Raw genomic sequence first — 20,903 nt, 5'->3', positions numbered from 1 at the left:
CCATTAAGCGCTTCTGTCAAATCTTCTTTTGTGTAACGAGCTTTTGTCATTTTTTCTATAAAATTAAGTTATTAACCCAATAATCAGCGAATAGAGATCGAATTAAGTTTGAGGCAGTTTTCTTAAATTTATTTGAAAAAATACGCGCATAAATAACTCCACTCCAAAAATGCGTGCTTTCCTGCTGAAATATAAATGGGCAGTATACCACGAAATTAGGGGCATGCACAAAATTTGGTGTACGTAAATTCGTGGTATCGCTTTAAACGGTAATTCGAGGTTTATATTCAAAATTTTTTTTTTCTATTATCAATATTCATTCAAAACTATAGTAAAGAAGTTGAAATCTTGATACCTTTTTTTTAAATTAAATGAAAAATTATTGAATAAACAAAAGTTCCATAACGCCATTATTTCGTTAAAATGTTGTGCTTCGCAGAGCTTTTTGATTAAAATATTAACGAATAGATTAATAAAAGTGTGCCACGAAATTAAATTAAAATCTTCCTCGGGGGTTTATTTAATATTTCATTTCATTTCATTTATTTAAATAAAAAAAATGTAAGGCGCGATAACCTCCGAAGAGATCTAAGGCCGAGCTTCTCTTCCAATTTGCGTCGTGCTCCTCTTGATTTTCCCTACAAATTGGCCGGACGGGACCTACATGCTTTATGCCGACTCCGAACGGCATCTGAAAGGCAGATGAGTTTTCACTGAGAGCTTTTCATGGCAGAAATACACCCGGAGCGCTTGCCAAACACTGCCGAGGGGCGACTCCGCTTAGAAAAATTTTCTTCTAATTGAAAAATCTTATTTCTAAAATTTTGATGTTGCTTTGCCCGGGGTTTGAACCCAGGGCATACGGTGTGGTAGGCGGAGCACGCTACCATCACACTACGGTGATCGCCATTTCATTTATTTATTACGGCAAAAAAGCCTAATTCATAAATTAAATTATATTACAATTTACTATCTTATTGCTAAGGTTTTACAATATTCATAAAGTTTTGCTTTAAAAGCTACGATTTCATTACAACTTTTTATATCTATAGGCAGTTCATTGAAACTTTTTAGACCTTTATAAAAAATATTTTGCAGATCTATTTCAGTTCTAAATAAAGGCAGTTTGAAATTGTGTTTATTCCTTGTATTAATGTTATGTGTTTGCTTAACTAATACTACGTTTTTACTTAGATATTCAGGTACATTTTCACTTTTAATATTAAATATAAACTTCATAGCGTGAAAAAAAATCTTTTGCTTGACACTTAACCAGTTCAAACTTCTCAGCATATCAGCCGTACGATTATCTCTAGGTTTTTTAAGAATAAATCTCATACATCTGTTTTGCATCTTTTGAAGTTTATCTATTTCTTTGTCTGGCACAATGAATAGAATAGATGGGCAGTTTACAAAGTGCGGTTCTATAATGGACTTATATATAATTATTTTGTACTTTTTTTGAATATATTTGGATGTTCTCTGCATAACCCCAATTTTTTTCGCAACTTTCTGGACTGTGTAGTTTATATTTTCTTCAAACTTGAGTTTGTTATCAATTATAATTCCCAAATAATTTATACTGTCAACTTTTTGTATGCTTTCATCATTTATTTTTAAACCAATTATATCCTCATTAACGTTCCTCCATGTTATTATCATAAATTTCGTTTTATTTATATTCAGTTTCAGTCTATTTCCGCACAACCATTTATACAGGTTATTCAAAATTAAAATACTTAAAAAAATAGAGTTTCTTATAAAATGTTAAAGAAAATATGAAAAACATAAAGTATTATATTACCCTACATCACAAAAAAGTATGTCCCTAATTCCGTGGGTTAGAAATATAAAAAAAAAAAGTAAAAAAAAAATTATTGGAATGAGTTTTGCAGTAATAGAAATTTTTAAGAAATGTTCACTAAATATCAAAAAATTATCATCATAAAAAAATTTACCGATAAAATTTTTACAGGCTTAAGAAAATACACTATACCTTAACACTTTTCTTAAGAGGCCTCCTTACAATAGGCTTATTTTCCGAACTTCCAACTATATATTGCTTGATATTTAATATTAGGTTTAATATTAAAAATTAGTAAAATATCAATTATTATACCGTAAAAACGAATTTTTATTATGAAATTTTCAGTTTAAAGAAACACTCCCCCAATTCTTTGATTGGAAGAAAAAATGGAAATGCCCCGAAATAACGTACTACCACGAAATTAGGGACACTTACCTTATAATTTGAAGTATAAGTACTCTAAAGACCATTTTGCATTATTGAATATTGGAGTTATTTATTCAACAGTTTAGCGATTCGAACGTTAGCAGTAGGTTTGGAATAAGCGGAATTTCTCTAACTTCGTTACAATATAATGTAAATCACAATCACAATTTTTGTCTCAGCAAAGAAATTAGCTGCGACATCGTGAGTCAAGGCATTTGTGATTTGGTCAGCGATTACTACTGATATTGTCACACCGACAGAAAGATCAAACTAAATCGCAGGGATATATTCAAAGAAATCACCGTGACTGAGCTAGATTTCGTTCGGAAGCATGTTTATTACAAAACGGCTCTGATCAGAGAAGTCCTTATCTGCGAAATATTAGGCAATGAGATTGTGATTGCAATAGCTACTGCTAGTTAGTTGCAGCACAAATCATACATACATTGACTCACACTATCGCAAATAATTTATCATATGAAAGAATCTGTAATTGGTCGATGTTTCTGATTATTGATAAGTGTGATTGTGAGTGTGAGATGCGTCAGTTACGGTAATTCTTCTGAACCTGTAACTCCAATTCGTTGTGCTCTTTTAGATGCTCTGATGAAGTCACAATTACAGACGTAATTTCCATCTCCTTAAGAAACTATGTTTTCGGTATATAAAGTACTTACCAACGCAGTCGAAGAACTCTTCGTCAGAGTTCGACTTAGTATCCACCTCTAAACGTTCCATACGCCAATTTGCAACCTGAAATTTTTGAATAATTAGTTATATTGCTGGGAGCAATACTTTTGTAAAAGACTATAACAACGAGGTGGTTCGGTTTACAAAGTGAGTAGGCGTTTTCAAACAGCGAAATGAAAATGGCGCCATCTATGTGTTACATTTAACAAGATTTAAACTTCTGTGTGGAAAGTTCTTTTCACTCTAGAACCGATCACACCAAACGTTCGCTTTAGTTTTGTTGTAAAACTAGAAAACTTCTATAAGAAAGAAAACCAATTAAACAATAAAAATAAAAAAAGGCATACGATTTTGCGTTCAGATATTACATTTAGTAAAACAAAGAAACTTACGCGTTTGTGGTGTGTACTCTTAGCATGCGGCTATTAATAAATTTTTTTAATTAGTGTTTTCGTTTAAATTTAAAAAAATAGTGTTAACAAGAAGAAATACAAATGCAAGTTTTGCAAAGTAATGGAAAATTGAATGCCTTGAAGGGTGAAGGAGGTCGCAAAGTAAGCATCCTTTTAAAATTAGATACTAATTTAATTGGACCTCAGTCGAGAGAATGCATAATTTAAGAGGTAAGATTTGCCCTCGTATTAAAACCCTGAGTTTGTAGAAGGAATACATATTAAGTTAGATTTTAAAATTTTTCTTTCGTTACTTCCAATTTCGCCCGAGCATAGATGGAAGGAACGAAAGACACCTCGGCTATCTTAATCGCTTCAATTACTTGCTTACTTAATTGGCGCTTAACCGCTTAAACCGTTATGGCCGTCCTACAAAGCGCACCAGTCGCCCCTTCGCTATGCCTAATGGCACCAATTGGTCACACCAAGGGAGTTTAAATCGTTTTCCGGAGTGGTGGCCGCCCACTTCCTCTGCTTCCATTGGCGGGTTCCGATAAAAATACTTTCTTAGCCGGCGCGTCATCTCTCATTCGCATAGCATGGCCTAGCCAGCGTATCCGCTGCGTTTCAATTCGATAGATTATGTTTATGACTGCGTAAAGCTCGTACAGCTCATCGTTAAATCTTTTTCGGTACTCGCCATCGCCAACGCGTAGAGGTACCTAAATTTTTCGAAGAACTTTTCTCTTTATCTCTTCAGCTGATGTTGTCATGGTACATGCTTCTGCACCATATAGCAAGAGGGGACGGATAATTGACTTGTAGAGCATCATTTTTGTTTGCCGAGAGAGCACTTTACATGTCAATTGCCTACCTAGTCCAAAGTAGCATTTATTGGCATGAGTGATTCTTTGCTGGATTTCAGAGCTGATATAATTGTTAGTGTTAATGCTAGTTCCCAAATAAACAAATTCTTTTACTATTTCGAAATTATGGCTCCAACAGCCGGAGCGATGTGTTCAATGTGCCCTTGCGAGCAAAGTTGCAACAAAGTTCAAATATCACTTATGGTTGCCGTCACGGCATATCTCCTTAGGAGGTGTAGATACTCATAACTTAAGAAAATGCTTACTTCGATGAAAAGTTTAAAGACACAGCAACAAGAACTTGGTAGACAGGGTACCGCCTCCCAGACGCATATTGAGTAAAATTTGTGAGAAGTTCTGTGAGATATCGGAGTTGTTCAGTGTACCAGTGCGGACTTTCAGGTATGCCTCAGTTCGTCATTTGAGCCCAATCTCCACCTAAGCAGAGAAGGACCTCAACATGCCTCAAGCGGTCCGGGTTGCATTAGGTTGAGTTGTAGATACCCCGGTAGGGGAAGCATGCGGGGTTTGATACCACATGCGATTACGGTGATAAAAGTTATAGCAATATAAAAATATAATCTTGAATGAAACCTATGTCGAACTTGGTTGTCAAGACCGAAATATTTTTGCCAATTTTTTTTTTTTTTTGTGTTTGTGTTAGGCTAATTATTGACCACTTTGTTGCTTTAGTGCACTAAAACGGCTCGACGTTATCTAGTTCTGACCATCCGCATAGCTAGCGGAGTTCTGTACTCTCTACTGCCCCCTATGATCACTTCAGTTGCGCGCAGAGAAATTTATGTGACAACTTCTTGGAATACTGATATTGACTCAGATCATCCTTACTTTAGTTTGATCCAGCCACAAACGAGATTAGGCACTTTTAGACTACACTTACGGATGATCTCAGAATTTTGGTAAGACTCTTGGCTTTCGCTTAGACTTTAAGTTCTCTTACAGTATAGATATTATCACATTAAGTGCATTCTTAATCGGCTCAAACTCCGTTTGGAAGAAGAAAAATTAGCCGTTTTTTTTTTCACACGCGTATACGTTTACGTTTGCACGTAAAAAAAAAATGCTTATCCTCGCTTAGATAATGCTTAGGAGACCCATCTAGCGACAGTGGTTAAATAACTAGCTACAGCACAGGGTGTACCGAAAAGCGGAGACACAACCCTTTGATGGCCATAGGGGAGAACATATAGCTGAATAAGTTGCGATGAACTGTGGACACGCATAGAATACATAGAATTGTTGTAGAGGGTGAAAAATAGACAAATATTTCAGTTACATCTGAGTATAATGCGTATTGAAATTAAGTAGGATAAATTTTATGCGCAGCAATTTCAGAGGTGTATTTAAAGTTTAACGCTTAGCAATCCATATAAAGTTTAAGCGTAAACGTCTATAGATGTAAAAAAAAACACTGCTACTATCTCTAGTTCTAACTCCTTGCAAAAATCCTCTACAAACCTTCCCAGCCAACGTCGATTTTTCTGTAAGCCAGCTAACTTGTCCACTGCCCCAGATTAGTCCAACTCCCCAGTCCTCATACAAGAAAATTAATGAGCAACTGACACATGGGGCAGTTTTCGGCATATAATAGTTTGTCCTATCTGGGACGGAATCTAATTCGGTAAGAATGGTAGTGTGGCCGAAGTTACAAATTCCCTACAACGTATCCCGAAACTTGATCAAAGACCGGGCCACAGTCGACTCGTGTGTAATGTTTAGCGTGCCACCAAAGCCAAGGTAGGTGTTGCTCTAATAGCGCCGTTTATAAAAACCAGCGATATCCGTCCAGTGCGCTCCACTACAGCAGCATCTCATAGAGCATAATTGACTTAACTTCTATCTCATAAAGCAGAACTTGTCAGAGTCCTCACATCTAATAGCTTCTTTGCAGCAGTAGCCTTGACCATGGTTGTCCTCTTGGTTTTCAACCCTCAGACGAAGAGTAGTTCTCGTTGACCTGTCCTTACTTACAATATGCCTGCTATTTTGTCAACAGCAACCCTTTCTATTTCGCATACGTAATGAGAGCACAATGTGCTACGGAATGCCGACCCCTGATGTAGAGATAAATGAAATGGTGGAGGGCTTTTGGAAGATATGACGAGAGTTTGATTTTTTAGAAGTCCTCCTAAGTGATACGCTCCAACCGGCTTTTGAATCGACGGTGCCTTTGGTCATGTTCCCAGTTTAAAAAAATTAGTGCAAATGATGATCATCAAGCGGAACCCTTGTTTGATGGCTTATTATTTAAAAAAAGCTTCTTAATGTCAGTGGGTCCTCGTGTGTAGACGACAATTCCTGACACTTTTCTAGGAAGACAAATCCCCTTATTACATTGGTTTTGCTATTGATTAGTGATACACATGAGGCAATTAGTAAATCTAAGGCCTTGATCTTGTGTAGGAACACGAACACTATCATAGATCGTGTATTTTTAGTATGTGTAGATCTCCATTTATGTTATTTTGCTCGATAGCTACTATCATCTCTTCTGGACTACTGTTCGGTAGGTACTAAAAATGTTCCCATCCATAATTCTCATAGCTCTATATCATATTTCCTCAGCCCTCAAGATATTAAACGACCTTGCCGTTTAAAGCACAAAACGAAAAGTCAGCTAGGCATAAAAGACATTCATGTAAACACAAACGAGATTCGTACTTCGTGTATGATTACAAATTATTTTAACAGTTATGTCATAAATTACACACTTTAGGCAAGCATTTTTTTAGTGAAACACACCAATGATTTTAAATATTCATGATCAAATATTTACCTGCAAATCGAAACTATGCGCCGAGCCAGCTGGCGAATGTAGCGTACCCTTAGAACCGAATTTGGACTTCGTTAATTGTATGCTTTGCGAACGTGAACGTGCGCTCACTTTTTGTCCAGCGTTTTCTTCATCCTCATCTGAAGTGCCGTCAGCACTTGGCGGCTCTTGGGTGACAATCGGTGGTGTTGCGCCACTCGATTTTCTACGTTCACTGCCTGTACTGCTTGTTATTGGTCTGCCATGCAGATCAGCAATGCTGTCGGCTAAAGTTTGTAAATAAATAAAATATTAAGAAGTAAGGACGGGATTGTCTTCGGCTGTGCCGAAGGCTTCATACCTTTCATGAATGGAGTTGAGCAATAATCTTATCCCATTTGTAATATCCGAATAATCGACTGTATAAGATATGTACCCTGCAAAAATTGTTGGATTACGTGTTCCATTTTCTTCATGTTGGAGTAGTCTAACAATACTCCTTTGCAATGCTTTTGTGGACCACCATCAGCCGATCATTGCTCGTTTTTTAACGACCGTGATCACAACACGATGACGATCGAACAGAGTTGCCAAAAGTAATATATTGCATACAAATAACTGATAATAAAATTTTACTATGGCAACTTTGATAAAATGCAACAGCCCACTGGTTTTATGTGTACATACTATAGTATAGAGAAATATTTAGTTTCTTTATTCACGCAAATGCTAAATAACATAAGAATATTCGTAGTATAAAATATAAAAGTTTTATTGCCCCTCTTCATTTACTTTCATTTTAAATTAAATTCACTCCGATAATTCTTTCCGACAACACAATTCCTCTTTAGTACTTTGGCATATGATCCTCTGTGGGTGCTCCATGGAGTACTACAGTGAAAGTACTTTGGAAAGTACTCTCACGTATGTACTCTATGGAATACTCACAAACAAAGCGAGTGTGGGATCACCTATTCCTCTCCTAGGACATCGCAATGTTAATTGGAGCACATTTATTGTATGAATAGAGATTAGTTTTGGAGCACTCCTATACTCCCAAAGGAGTATTCCTTACACTATTTATGGAGTACTCGCGTTTTCTTAAGGGTACTACAATTATATCGAACATACTTATGAGATATTTTCGATAAATATAAAATAAACAAGTAAACCGAACATTACATACCCAACTGTGCCCTTGAAACGCTGTTGTTGTTTGCTTTGTGCGGTTAATAGTGTTATAAGGCTGCGAAATGGTACATATGCATATTAGGGTGGGTCGATTTGTATGGACAAAAGTTGACCGATATCGGACCATCGATTTTTCGATAGGATTTGGGCTCAAGAAAAAAAGTTCCCCTGCGCATACCCAAAAAAATAATTTTCGAGCCTGCGAAATTTCATTTTTTTTCAACTTTGATTTTTAAGGTTTTTTTCATGACCTACTAAAAGATTTTCATTTGATTGTAAAATTTTCATGTATACCATGTCCGACCCAAAAATGTCCGCTAAAAACGTTGGCGATAACAGTTTTTTGAAAAAAAAAAAATATTTATATATATATTAGGGCGCGTCGATTTAAAAATCGCCCATTGCTCTGTGAAAATCGTATTCTAGGGATCAAAATAAGAAACTTTGCCGAAGGAACCATACCTCTAAAACGAATTCTGATGTCCCGGAGAGGCTAACACTCATGAACTTGAGCGTGTAAAAATCCAGTTTAAAAGTTGTAGGTAGTTATGAAAAAAATGTTTATGCCAAACTTCTTTCGGATTTGGAGATTTTTGTTCGACTTATAGCATTGATTTTGATTATCTTCACTCAGTCTTTATAATTTGGCAAGGGTAATGTCTGTGTCAAATATCAATGTAATGTCTATACCGTAAGGCATGTTAAAGTTACAAATTTTCTTCTTCTAAATATGGGTGGTGCCATGCCCATATTTCCAAATTTTTTTAATTTTTCTAAATTTTCGATATCGTCAATGCCAACCCATTTGGGTTCAGATAAGCCCGTATACCGAATTTGGTTTAGATATCTCATCTAATTGCTCTAGTCATCGTGTTAGCAGACGGACAGACGGACGAACGGACATGGCTTTCAACTTTGTCAGTTAAACTACGCTTAAACTTATTCTGCAGTTTTTCAGTCTACTCTAACTGAAGTTTAAGCTGAGCTTAAGCGGTCGATCTGGCGGGGTTAAATATTAGTTAACTTATACGTGATTTGCGTTCGTTCGAAATGGCTTCGAATATACCCAACAAGCAAAGAGCGAAAAATGCTATTACTTAAGTTGAAATAAAATAATTAAAAAAAATTTTTAGTTAAACGGTTTTATTGAAAACAAAACTTACATGAAGTAATAATAATACGAAAAGCTAGAAAATAATTAGGTAGGTCGTAGGTACTAGTCACCACACTCCTCATCAATCTAGAGCGTTGATCAGACAATTAAATAAAAGCGTTGGGCGCGTGAAATTTCTAAAAATGTGAGGCGTAGCATAACCTGATTAAGGTTCAGGTGGTCTTGCTTATGACTATCAATAGAAATATGACGCGTCCAACGCTTTTATTTAATTGTCTGATCAACGCTCTAGATTGATGAGGAGTGTGGTGACTAGTACCTAGGACCTACCTATTTATTTTCTAGCTTTTAGTATTATTATTACTTCATGTACGTATTGTTTTCAATAAAACCGTTTAACTTAAAATTTCTTTTTTTAATTATATTATTTTAAATTTTTTAGTCTTTATTTAATTGCCTATTATTTCTCATTCTATTTAGTTCATTTAGTGACTCATTATTACAAGGACTCTTTCCTGGCAATTTGTTACAATCTAAGTCCTCAATACATAATCCTTCCAAAGACTTTGCTCGACTCTACGTGGCGCTTGTCCCTCCTCCAACTCCAAAATATTTTGATGTCAATTCTTCCGGACTCTATGTAATATTTGTTCCAAATATGAGCCAAATCGGACATCATAGATCTCTTTCTATTCATGTATGTATTACGTGTTCCACATATGAGCCAAATCGGACCACAAATACAATTTTTGTGAATATCTCGATCTTTGCACCACCTAGCGGCGATTTTTTTCTTATTATTGCATTGTCATGGGGTTGTGAACTATATTCCAAGTTTCAAGCTTGTAGCTAATAGGGAAGTTACTTAAATTTCAATTACAAAATTCGTGCCAGCCAGCCAACCATGCATCCAACCAGCCTGTCAAGTCAAGCTAAATAAAACCGTTTAAAAAACTTTGTAGCCTTCTTGCTATACAAGGAAATATTTTTTGGACACCTGTGCCCATATGCGTGGAAGGGTTAAAAGTACGGTGATATTGTACACGTATCACTTAACCTATGTGAACTTAATACAGTAGGCACTCCCAAACATAAGAGATAAGCTATCTTCTCGCACAAAAACATTGTTTTTTTGAGAAAAAAAAAAAAAAAAATTAGAACCACTTTGTTTTTAGGATGATTCTAATTTCTGAAAAATTCTAATTCTTGTACGTGGTTTTATTTGTATAAAACCTTAAAAATTAAGTCAATTTGCACTGAAAAACTACAACGAAATCTTGTCTTATTCACTTTTATTTATAAAAACGATAAAATATAAGATAACAATCCAGTAAAATACATATCACATGTTTTTTTTTATTAAATATACACATATGTATATATACGCTGAATCAAAACAAGATCCAAAAAACAAATACTCCAATTACAATAAATATAGTTTTTCATTAAAAATACATAAAAGATCGATAGAAAAGGTCAGAAATGAAACAAAAACTTCATAACTAATATTCAGCAGTGTGAAATGTTTTTTGTTAGCCGCATGATAGGTATTAGCTGATTGCAGACGGCGTCACATCAAATTCTAGGGCTAACCGCTTCCCTTGAACACCTGTGTCAAGCTTTTCCAAGATCTTAACTTTGGTTTCCAAGGACAAAATATTTTTCTTACATTTATATGGCATTTCAACGAATTACTTTTAAACAAACAATACCAAAATTCGTGCACGCGCATCGAATTTCACACAAAAACTAACAAAAAGCTGTACAGAACCGTGACGAAAATCTAACGACTACCGAGCGTATGAATAAATTGGATTCCCCTTTTTATAATTATTTTGCAACAAAAAAGAAAATACGCTCAGAAATTAGAATTTTCGATTCTAATTTCAGATCGTGTAACGTATTGAAAAGGTTGATTTTAATTTCTCGGCATTCTAATTACTAAAGGTTCTGATTTATGAGCGACTACTGTATCACAATTCAACTGTACAAATATAGAAACGAACAATTAAATACAACTAAAATTTCCTTTGAAAAAGAATAGCCAAATATTTATGCGCTAATTTCATTTCGCTGGAATAAACATAACAACATTGACTTTGCTGTTTTGGTAGAACAAAAGCTGTTTGTTTAACTGTTTTAGAATTTGCTTTACTCTTGACGCATTAAACGTAAAAAATAATAAAAAAATAAAAAATTAATTAATGCTTGGCGCAATTTATCACAGAGAAAATTTAGGTCGAACTCTCTTCGAATTTGCGTCTTGCTCCCTTTTAATTTTCCCTACAAATTAGCGGGCTACATGTTTTATTTTCATACTAGAAATACGCTTGGAGTGTACGCCAAATGACTGCCGAGCATCGGCCGCGCTTAGACAAACTTTTTCCAATTGAAAAACTTGTTTTGAATTTCTGATGTTGCTTTGACCGAAACTTGAATTCAGGACCTTCGGTGTGGTATGCGAAGCACGCTCCTACCACACCACGACGGCCGCTTTTTATCAATAAATAATTAGAGATTGTGGCAGGCACACGGTTAAAATTTTGAGCCTAAATCTGAAGCATTTTGGACATATGAAAAAACCAAATTTTGTTTAAAATATAGATTATACCGGTCTTCTTTTACACAGTTACAAAATCGACAACATGGGTTCTTATTATTCTTATTTAATTTGAGAAATATGCTATCTCAAAACAACTGCTTCCAGCTTTAAGTAACTTCGACTATGAGTATGATTTATTTTCGCAAACTTCCCCACTCTAATATCGTACTAGAAGGAGCATTTAGAATTTATCTTCGGTTCGGAACCAACGAAATAGTACCACCTAGTACAAATAGTAACAACTAAGCTGCCAGTTTTACTCTAGCTTGGAACTACGGAAATAGTTCAAATAAACCAACTAGTTCAAAAGTGGAAATATTTATAGAGTTCGGAACTATAAAAAAGTTAATACAACTCGAACCAACTAGGACATCACCATGTTAAATACGCCAGTTGGAAGTATGTAAAAGATATAGAGGGCGAAATAGTAGAGGTTCCGAATATACTAGAAACGCACAAGTTTTCAACTAGAGATGTTTCCTACAGTGTTGCTCTACCTACTGTGTTAGAAATCATTTCATAACACCTTATGTGTATAACAAAATTTTTTGAAAAAGATTCGATAATTTGCAGGACTATTCACAAATAAATTTTGTGTTTGTTTGAATTATCAGACTCGAATTTAAACTGTTATGATTATTTTAAAACCAAACGTTTCTATTCCAGTTTATATTTTTAGATTTTTGAAACATTTTGCTTTTGTTTCAAACCCAGAAGTGACTACAAGTTTTGTATTTTTTGAAACTTTTTTGATTTTGTTTTAAAACAATTCTTAAATTTTAAACTTAGTGTCTAAACAAGTTTTAAATTGAAATTGAATAAAATTAAAAGACAAATGTTTCAAAAAGTGTTTGAACCGATAAAGGGTTAAAAATTTAGCCGCAGATTTCTAACCGTGCACCCGAAAATTTCATCGAGCTTCACCGCTGTATATAAATAGCGCCCACAAAACTTTTCTTGCTATAGTTACTTTATACTTCTTAACAAGCAGCGAAAAAAAAAATCAGAAATGAACTTAAGCAATTTCGCGATTCTGGTTGTAGTGCTTATCTATCTGTTGACCCATATAAATTCAAAAACTGACGATCGGCGTTATTTGGTAGCATTACTTAATAGGGAAGAATATCATTGCGCTGGGTCATTAGTGACTATGCAAATAGTGATCACAGCTGCGATATGCCTGAAAGATGTAAAAAGAAATGTAATGAAGGTTGCAGCTAATATAACTAATGCATACTACTTCCACGGACCACATCGCAAAGTGGAGAAAGTATTTTATCAAAATAATTTAAAATGCGATACGGATATAGCTGGAATCCAACTGAAGGAAGCCTTTGAAAATAATGATGGAGTGAAGCCAATACCACTTTGCGAAAAGCAACTTTCGGTGGGCAAAAATATCCAAATTAGCGAATGGAATCCTCTACTATATAGATACTACCGAGAGCGTTATAAACTCGTAAAACATAACGATACTATAGTAGAACCACAGAAATGTGTGGATTACGCCAAAGGAAAAAATATGTATTGTGTTCAAGCTGCCTGTGGAGTGTGTATTGCAGATTCTGGAGCACCGGGCATCGTCAATGGACAGCTTTGTGCGGTGGGATTATTTACGATTTATGGGAAGTACGGAAATTTTAAACTTTATGTAAATGCAGCTGATCCAGAAGTTCTGGGTTTCATAAAAGAATTGATGGATAATGAAAAATCTGGAAGAAAAAAACTAGATGTTGGTTTTTTTTTAAATAAATTATAAATTATAATTATATAATAAATGCAGATTTAACTTTTTAAGTTTGTCATACGATTTGATTTAATAAAAAAAATAACTAACTTAACTCATTTGTATTTAAAGAAGCTAATTTAACTACACGGTTAAAAGCTTGAGCTTAAATCTTTAACTTTTTTGCACACCAAAGAAAATTTGGTTTAAAATTTAGATGGCACTTATTTTCGTGAAGAAAAAATTACAAAAATCTTCTTGTCTGCACAATTGCTTGTGGGGGATATATGCTATATATACAACCGATCTCATCCAATTTTGCAGACAACAATATGTGCAATATACGAAAGTATATGGTGAAATTTGAAGCTTCAGTCTGATAAATCGAGGAAGATATGACAGAAATTCTCTTTTCTGAAAAATCGGTTGTATGGGGGATATATGCTATAGTGGTCCGATCCGGCCGGTTCCGACAAATGTCTAATCGGACACCTAAATATACCCGCTAACCAAGATATCTCAAAAATTGAGCGACTAGTGTGCATACAAACAGACAGATAGACAGACGGACATGGCTAAATTAACTCAGCTCTTCATCCTGATCATTTCGTTATATTTATTGGTGGGTCTATCTATTTTCCTTTAAGGACTTACAATTTTGATATTTGTGACAAAGTTAATATACCATTTTATTTTTATGAAAAGTATAAAACTGGTTAACTTACTTGTCACGATTTCATTTTCACTCACCATCTTCAGCATCGCTTTCGCTACCCTCAGCACCACACATTTTCTTTGCTATTGCTTGCTGTGTCTGATGCTCAATCTCGCGTAAATCGTCAATTGTTAGGCCATACCTTTCGTCTTGCCACGCCCATGCCTGTCGATGTGCACGCACCATAGTTTTTCGTAATGCTACATAATAATAACGGAACTCAACGCGACAAATTTTATAGGCGCACATCAAGGACATATTACGAGCTGTTGATTGCTGCCTGCCTTTCACGTCACGCCAATATTCCTCCGGCCAATCTTCGGCCAATCTTCGGCGAGTGGACCGCGTCCTTTTTTCTCAGATACAAATAGCTTTGGGTCCTCTTCTTTAACATAGTCACCGCCATACAATTGATCTTTGACAATGTCAATTAAATCTATGCAGAGAGGAGAAACAAAAAAATAAATCTTCAGAAATAGGATAATTTTTTATCAACTGAATCAATTAAATCTATGCAGGGAGGAGAAACAAAAAAATAAATCTTCAGAAATAGGATAATTTTTTAGCAAAAGTTCTATTGATAACGTTCTAAGTCTGGGATTACTATTCTAATATTTCTATGCTTTCCTTTTCTTGCATGCTAAGAATTTGGATGGATTGCCGCCTTAACCTATCTGGAAGGCGATATTCTGGCTTGGAATCGGATAGTTAGCTTACCTGGTAATAAGCCCCCAAACTGAAAAATGTTCCAGGAGGAAGAGGCCACAGAGAGAAGCGCCGTGCGCCTGAGATCAAATAAATAAATGCAAGGCGCGATAACCTCCAAAGTGATTTAAGGCCTAGCTTCCCTTCCAACTTGCGTCGTGCTCCTTTTAATTTTACGGGCAATTAGTGGGTGCATGGCAGAGGCAGAGGAATACCAATCGAGAACTTTAATACAGAGAGAGGGCAAATTATTGATAACACATTAATTCCACTAAAATAGGAGACTGTTGAGGGAGTCATTTGAAAGCCAGTAAGAAGTAACAACAATTTCTGGTTGCTCTGAGAAGCAACAAGGATATCATATAGGAACTCCAACCAGCTGAAAAGTTGGGCGAGGTGATGGAGAAATTTTCGACCGTAGCGCTGCTTCTATAGAGCAAACCGTATAGGCGAGGGCTCGTCGCAGTGTGGAGATCTATGATTGGGGAGGGGACGCACTTGCTTCATGATGGATATATGTTTTCCATTATTATTATTTTAGTTGCATCATTTCATCCTTTTTTTTTGTTCACATATCATTTTTTTTGAATTATTCGAGGTATTAAAGGGCGTCCCGTGAAGTGGTTCATTTGCGATTTTGAATGTTTTTGAACGTAGTCATTTCACTTCATATTTTTATATTTTTTTGTAAGTTTTTTGCTACACCAACAGCACATTTATTCGTTCCTTGATTATTTATATTTTTTGCGTGTTGGCGTGAAGCCACAAAGACAATGCAGCCGGCCCACCCACGTGGAGAAAAAGAAAAGACAAAAAACCATCTAACACCTTAAAGGTAGTTACACTCACTGCACTCATTAGTTCTACACGACCATCCGGGCCTCCCTGCGACGCTATATCTCGGGATATTTCACGGTTTTTCCATTATATTGTATTCTTTTTCCGGGCAGCCACGAAGTTCCACGCACCCGCTTGCGTAAGCGGAAATAATAATAAGTTACAAATTAACACTGCAAGAATTTACTGCAGTTTCATTTCGCCGGAGCGACTAAATGTAGGTCAGGTTTTGTTTTGACTTCTCTTTTCTTTGCAGCTAGCTTTCGGATGATACCATTGGAGAGTAACAAGCAAGGTGAGTCTCAACCACGGTTTCCACACCATGTTTTCATTTGGGACCAAAATTCATCGAAAAAAGGACCAAATTCCAAAGAAATTCAATAGCTGGGTGCTTTTTATACTCAGCGTGCTTTGCACGCAGAGTATACTAACTTTGATTGGGTAACGGTTGGTTGTACAGGTATAAAGGAATCGAGTGGGATATAGACTTCCATATATTAAAATCATCAGTATCGAAAAAGAATTTGATTGAGCCATGTCCGTCCGTCCGTCTGTCCGTTAACATGATAACTTGAGTAAGTATTGAGATATCTTCACCAAATTTGGTACACGAGCTTATCTGGACCCAGAATATATTGGTATTGAAAATGAGCGAAATCGGATGATAACCACGCCCACTTTTTATATATATAACATTTTGAAAAACAAAAAAAAAACCTGATTATTTAGTAAATAATACACCTAGAATGTTGAAATTTGACGCGGGGACAGATATCTTGATAAAAATTTTAAAAAAAATTTTAAATGGGAGTGGCACAGCCCACTTGTGATAAAATAAATTTTACAAATATTATTAATCATAAATCAAAAGTCTTTAAACCTATCCTAACAAAATTCGGCAGAGAGGTTGCCTTTACTATAAGGAATGCTTTGAAGTAAAACTAACGAAATCTGTTAGGGACCACGTCCACTTTTATAAAGAAGATTTTTAAAATGGTCGTGGACGAATAAAATAAGTTATATCTTTGCAAAAAAGAGCTTTACATCAATGGTATTTCATTTCCCATGTGGATTTATAACAATAAATAGGAAAAACTTCAAATTTATAAAAATGGGCGTGACACCACCCCTTTTATGACTAAGCAATTTGCTATGTTTCGGGAGCCAAGAAAAATTAACGGATCATAATAAAATTGGGTACACAGATTTTCCCTATAGCAGGAAATATTTCTAGAAGAAATGGACGAGATCGGTTAAAGACTACGCCCACTTTTATAAAAAAAAGATTTTTAAAAGGTTCGTAGACGAAAATAATAAGCTATATTTTAGTGAAAAAGAGCTTTGTATCAATAGAATTTTACTTTTTAAATTTAATTATAACATTAAATTGGAAAACACTAAAATTTTTGAAAATGGGTGTGGCACTGCCCATTTTATGACTATGCAATTTTCTATGTTTCAGGAGCCATAACTCGAAGAAAAATTATTGGATCGTAATGAAAATAACGCGGCAACTTAGATATAAAACAAGTTTAAAAGGTTTAAAAGGGTCGTAGGCTAGAATAATAAGCTATAACTTAGCAATTTGAATCAATGATATTTAACTTATCAAGTTTTATTGTAAGAGGAAATGGGGAGACATTTTTTTAACGGGCGGTGCCACGTGTTATGTAGAAAGGTAATTTATCTGAAATGAAATGTACAATTGAAGCTCTCGCTGAGTATATAATATTCGGTCACATCCGAACTTAGACACCTTTACTTGTTTTAATTTAATTCTTTTTTCTTCCGTTTACCAGTGCACCCTCTCGCTTCAATTTTCCCATCTATGGCCTAGATTCAGTAAGTGCGGGTTTCGAAATGTACATTATTTCCATGTAATTTGTGTTAGAGAAAAATGTACATTTCAAAATTCACATTAATTGAATCTAGCCACAGTCCTCAGATTTACTATTGAAAAGTTTTAAGAGTTTGAGCTGTATAGTAATGGTCGAATTTCCATTTAACGAGGTACGAGAAATTAGTTATTATTAACAATGTTATTATTCAAGTTTTTGGGGTTCTGCTCTCTAACGGGAATAATTTGGCACAAAGCGTTTATATCAGATCTGCTTTCCAAAAATATTCCTGTCTTACTTCCAATAAAAAATATTCCTTGGGTTAAGAGACTTAGTATTCTAAATTATGCACACTGACATTTTTTAAATATCCAATATTTTGATATAATCATGGCACCTAAAATGTCTCATTTTATATCGCATAACTTGAACATAAAACAATGGTAAGTGCACTTAATATAAAACAAATTAGTTTCATTAATTTATTTAGTTTTCAATACATGAATGTCTTCATCAATGGAAAACTCCGTTAAATTACTTTGAGATGTACGTGCATTTGCAACAACTTTTTTTAAGCTCAAACAGTGACAAAAGTGTATGATGATGATGATTTCGATAAACGGTAGAAATATCTAGCCACCAAAACAAGATTTTCTGATTCATCGCTTGTTCCACCAACAATTAACGAAAATTTGTTTGCTTCAAGATCCAACACTTTTATAAACTCTCTGCTAGGTGAAGTGCCATTGTTTTGCTACATTTTGTTGACATCAATTCTTTTGTAAGAAATGCATTGAGGTAAATGATAAATTATATAAGGCTTAATGAAGGTGTGGAAAATTTTGTGGGCAGTGTTGAACATTTTTTCCTCAGTGAAAACAAACAATCTTGATTACAGCCTAAAAAGGACCAAAATTGGAAAAGAGGGACCAGCGGACCAAATGGGGTTGGAAAGGACTATTTTTGGTCCAAATGGACCAAAAGTGGCAACCGTGGTCTCAACAGCATGCCCAATGTCGAATAACTAGCACCGAAATGCATAGGAGAAAAAGGAAAACTTAGCGTTTTGCCTTATAATTTAAAATCGGCCGTAAAGCTCAATAAATATAAACGAATAACTAGTTTTTACCAATACCATTAACACGCGCTTATACATAAATTAATTCACAATCAGCGGTATGACAGTTTTTAACACTCTTTTATTAGCTTGGCCTGTATGTAACGGAATTTTTGAGCTTAATTTTCACCGGTTTCTAGAAGTCTGATTAATTTGAAAATATGCATACGTATCAAGGACCGATGACAATGCATTAATGTGGTGGTGTGGTGACATAAGCTCAATGGGCCTTATTATCACTTTGAATGGCCATAAGTTTAATTGCAACTTTGCACACGTATCAAGGCTCGATGACAATGCATTAATGTGATGCTGCGGTGACATAAGGTCAACGGCCATAAGGTCAATTGGCCTTATTACCACTTTGAATGGCCATAAGTTTGATTTAAACTTTGCACACGTATCAAGGCTCGATGACAATGCATTAATGTGATGGTGTGGTGACATAAGGTCAACGGCCGTTAGGTCAATTGGCCTTATTATCACTTTGAATGGCCATAAGTTTGATTGAAACTTTGCACACGTATCAAGGCTCGATGACAATGCATTAATGTGATGGTGCGGTGACATAAGGTCAATTTGCCTTATTACCACTTTGAATGGCCATAAGTTTGATTGAAACTTTGCACACGTATCAAGGCTCGATGACAATGCATTAATGCGATGCTGTGGTGACATAAGGTAAACGGCCATAAGGTCAATTGGCCTTATTACCACTTTGAATGGCCATAAGTTTGATTGAAACTTTGCACACGTATCAAGGCTCGATGACAATGCATTAACGTAATGGTGTGGTGCCATAAGGTCAACGGCCATAAGGTCAATTGGCGTTATAACCACTTTGAATGGCCATAAGTATGATTGAAACTTTGCACACGCATCAGGGCTGAATAGCAATGCATTAATGTGATGGTGTGGTGACATAAGGTCAACGGCCATAAGGTCAATTGACCTTATTACCACTTTGAATGGCCATAAGTTTGATTGAAACTTTGCACACGTATCATGGCTCAATGACAATGCAATAATGTGATGGTGGGGTGACATAAGGTTAACGGACATAAGTTCAATTGAACTTGTGACCACCCCAAATGGATATAGATTTGAAACCTTGCACATAATGCGAAGAACACATTCCTTTATTAATGATAGAAGGGGATGCATGGCACATCTACGAAAGAGCATACTGGAGCCCTTTTTAACACGCTTTTTTTAGCTTGGCCTGTATCTATCTATGTATCTATGTATCCATGTGTGTATGTAACGGAATCTGGAGTGGAGCCAAGAGCCACGGTAATGCAGAGCGTCGAACTTCTTTGCACCTTTTGAAGCATTTTATGATAGGTACTTTTAGCTAGTGCAGGCCACCAGACCAAGGCACTATAAAGAAGAATCGGGCGCACAATGACTGTGTAAATCCAGTAGGTCACCTTAGGGGAGAATCACCAGGAGGTGCTAATTGCCCTCTTGCAGGTGAACAGCTGTGCTGCTGCCTTCTTGGATCGCTCTACTATATGGTCACTCCATAATAGCTTCCTATCCAGAACGACTCCCAAATACTTGACTTGATCGCTAAACACTAAGAACGTACCCCCAATCCTTGGCGGTGTAAGATTTGGTACTTTATACCTCCTCGTGAAGAGAACAAGCTCGGTATTATTCGGGTTGACTTCCAAACCTGTGGCGGATTGTACTCCAGGATGTCAGCTGGGTCCGTTGGCGTCATTTGAACCCAGGCTCTAGCCCTTGGTCGTGAGGAGATATCACGCGCCGGCACTACCTTGAGGCGCGCGCCCGGATATACCACCCCTTTCAGCGTGACGGCGGCCCTATAGAGGTTTACCGACCTGGCGTCGTCACAAGCAATTAGCTTGATATTGCCCTGGAACCGCCCTGCATCGGTGTAAGATGGTGGTGGACCAGGGTTGTCTTTCTTAATCTTAACGGCCACCGTAGCTAGTTCACGTCCACTTCCACTGTTGTTTCGGGATCCTGACATCTTCGCTGCTCTCGTCTATAATGCCAATGATCTGCCGACCCTTGGCAATTTCGGCGAAAGACCGCGACCAGCCCCCCTGCGTCTTGGCCCTTTTCGGTGCCGTGG

The 20,903-nt window shown here is 36.1% G+C and overlaps 1 pseudogene; it reads right to left on the bottom strand.

Moving 5' to 3' along the window:
- LOC137251046 (protein retinal degeneration B-like) overlaps positions 1–20,903 on the bottom strand; it is a 71,144-nt pseudogene that overhangs the window by 31,308 nt on the left and 18,933 nt on the right.

This window comes from Eurosta solidaginis, chromosome 4 (assembly GCF_040869045.1).
Source record: "Eurosta solidaginis isolate ZX-2024a chromosome 4, ASM4086904v1, whole genome shotgun sequence".
In the NCBI taxonomy this organism is placed as follows: domain Eukaryota; kingdom Metazoa; phylum Arthropoda; class Insecta; order Diptera; family Tephritidae; genus Eurosta; species Eurosta solidaginis.
Note: the sequence above shows the minus strand (reverse complement) of the source record. Positions and strands in the feature narration are given on the sequence as shown.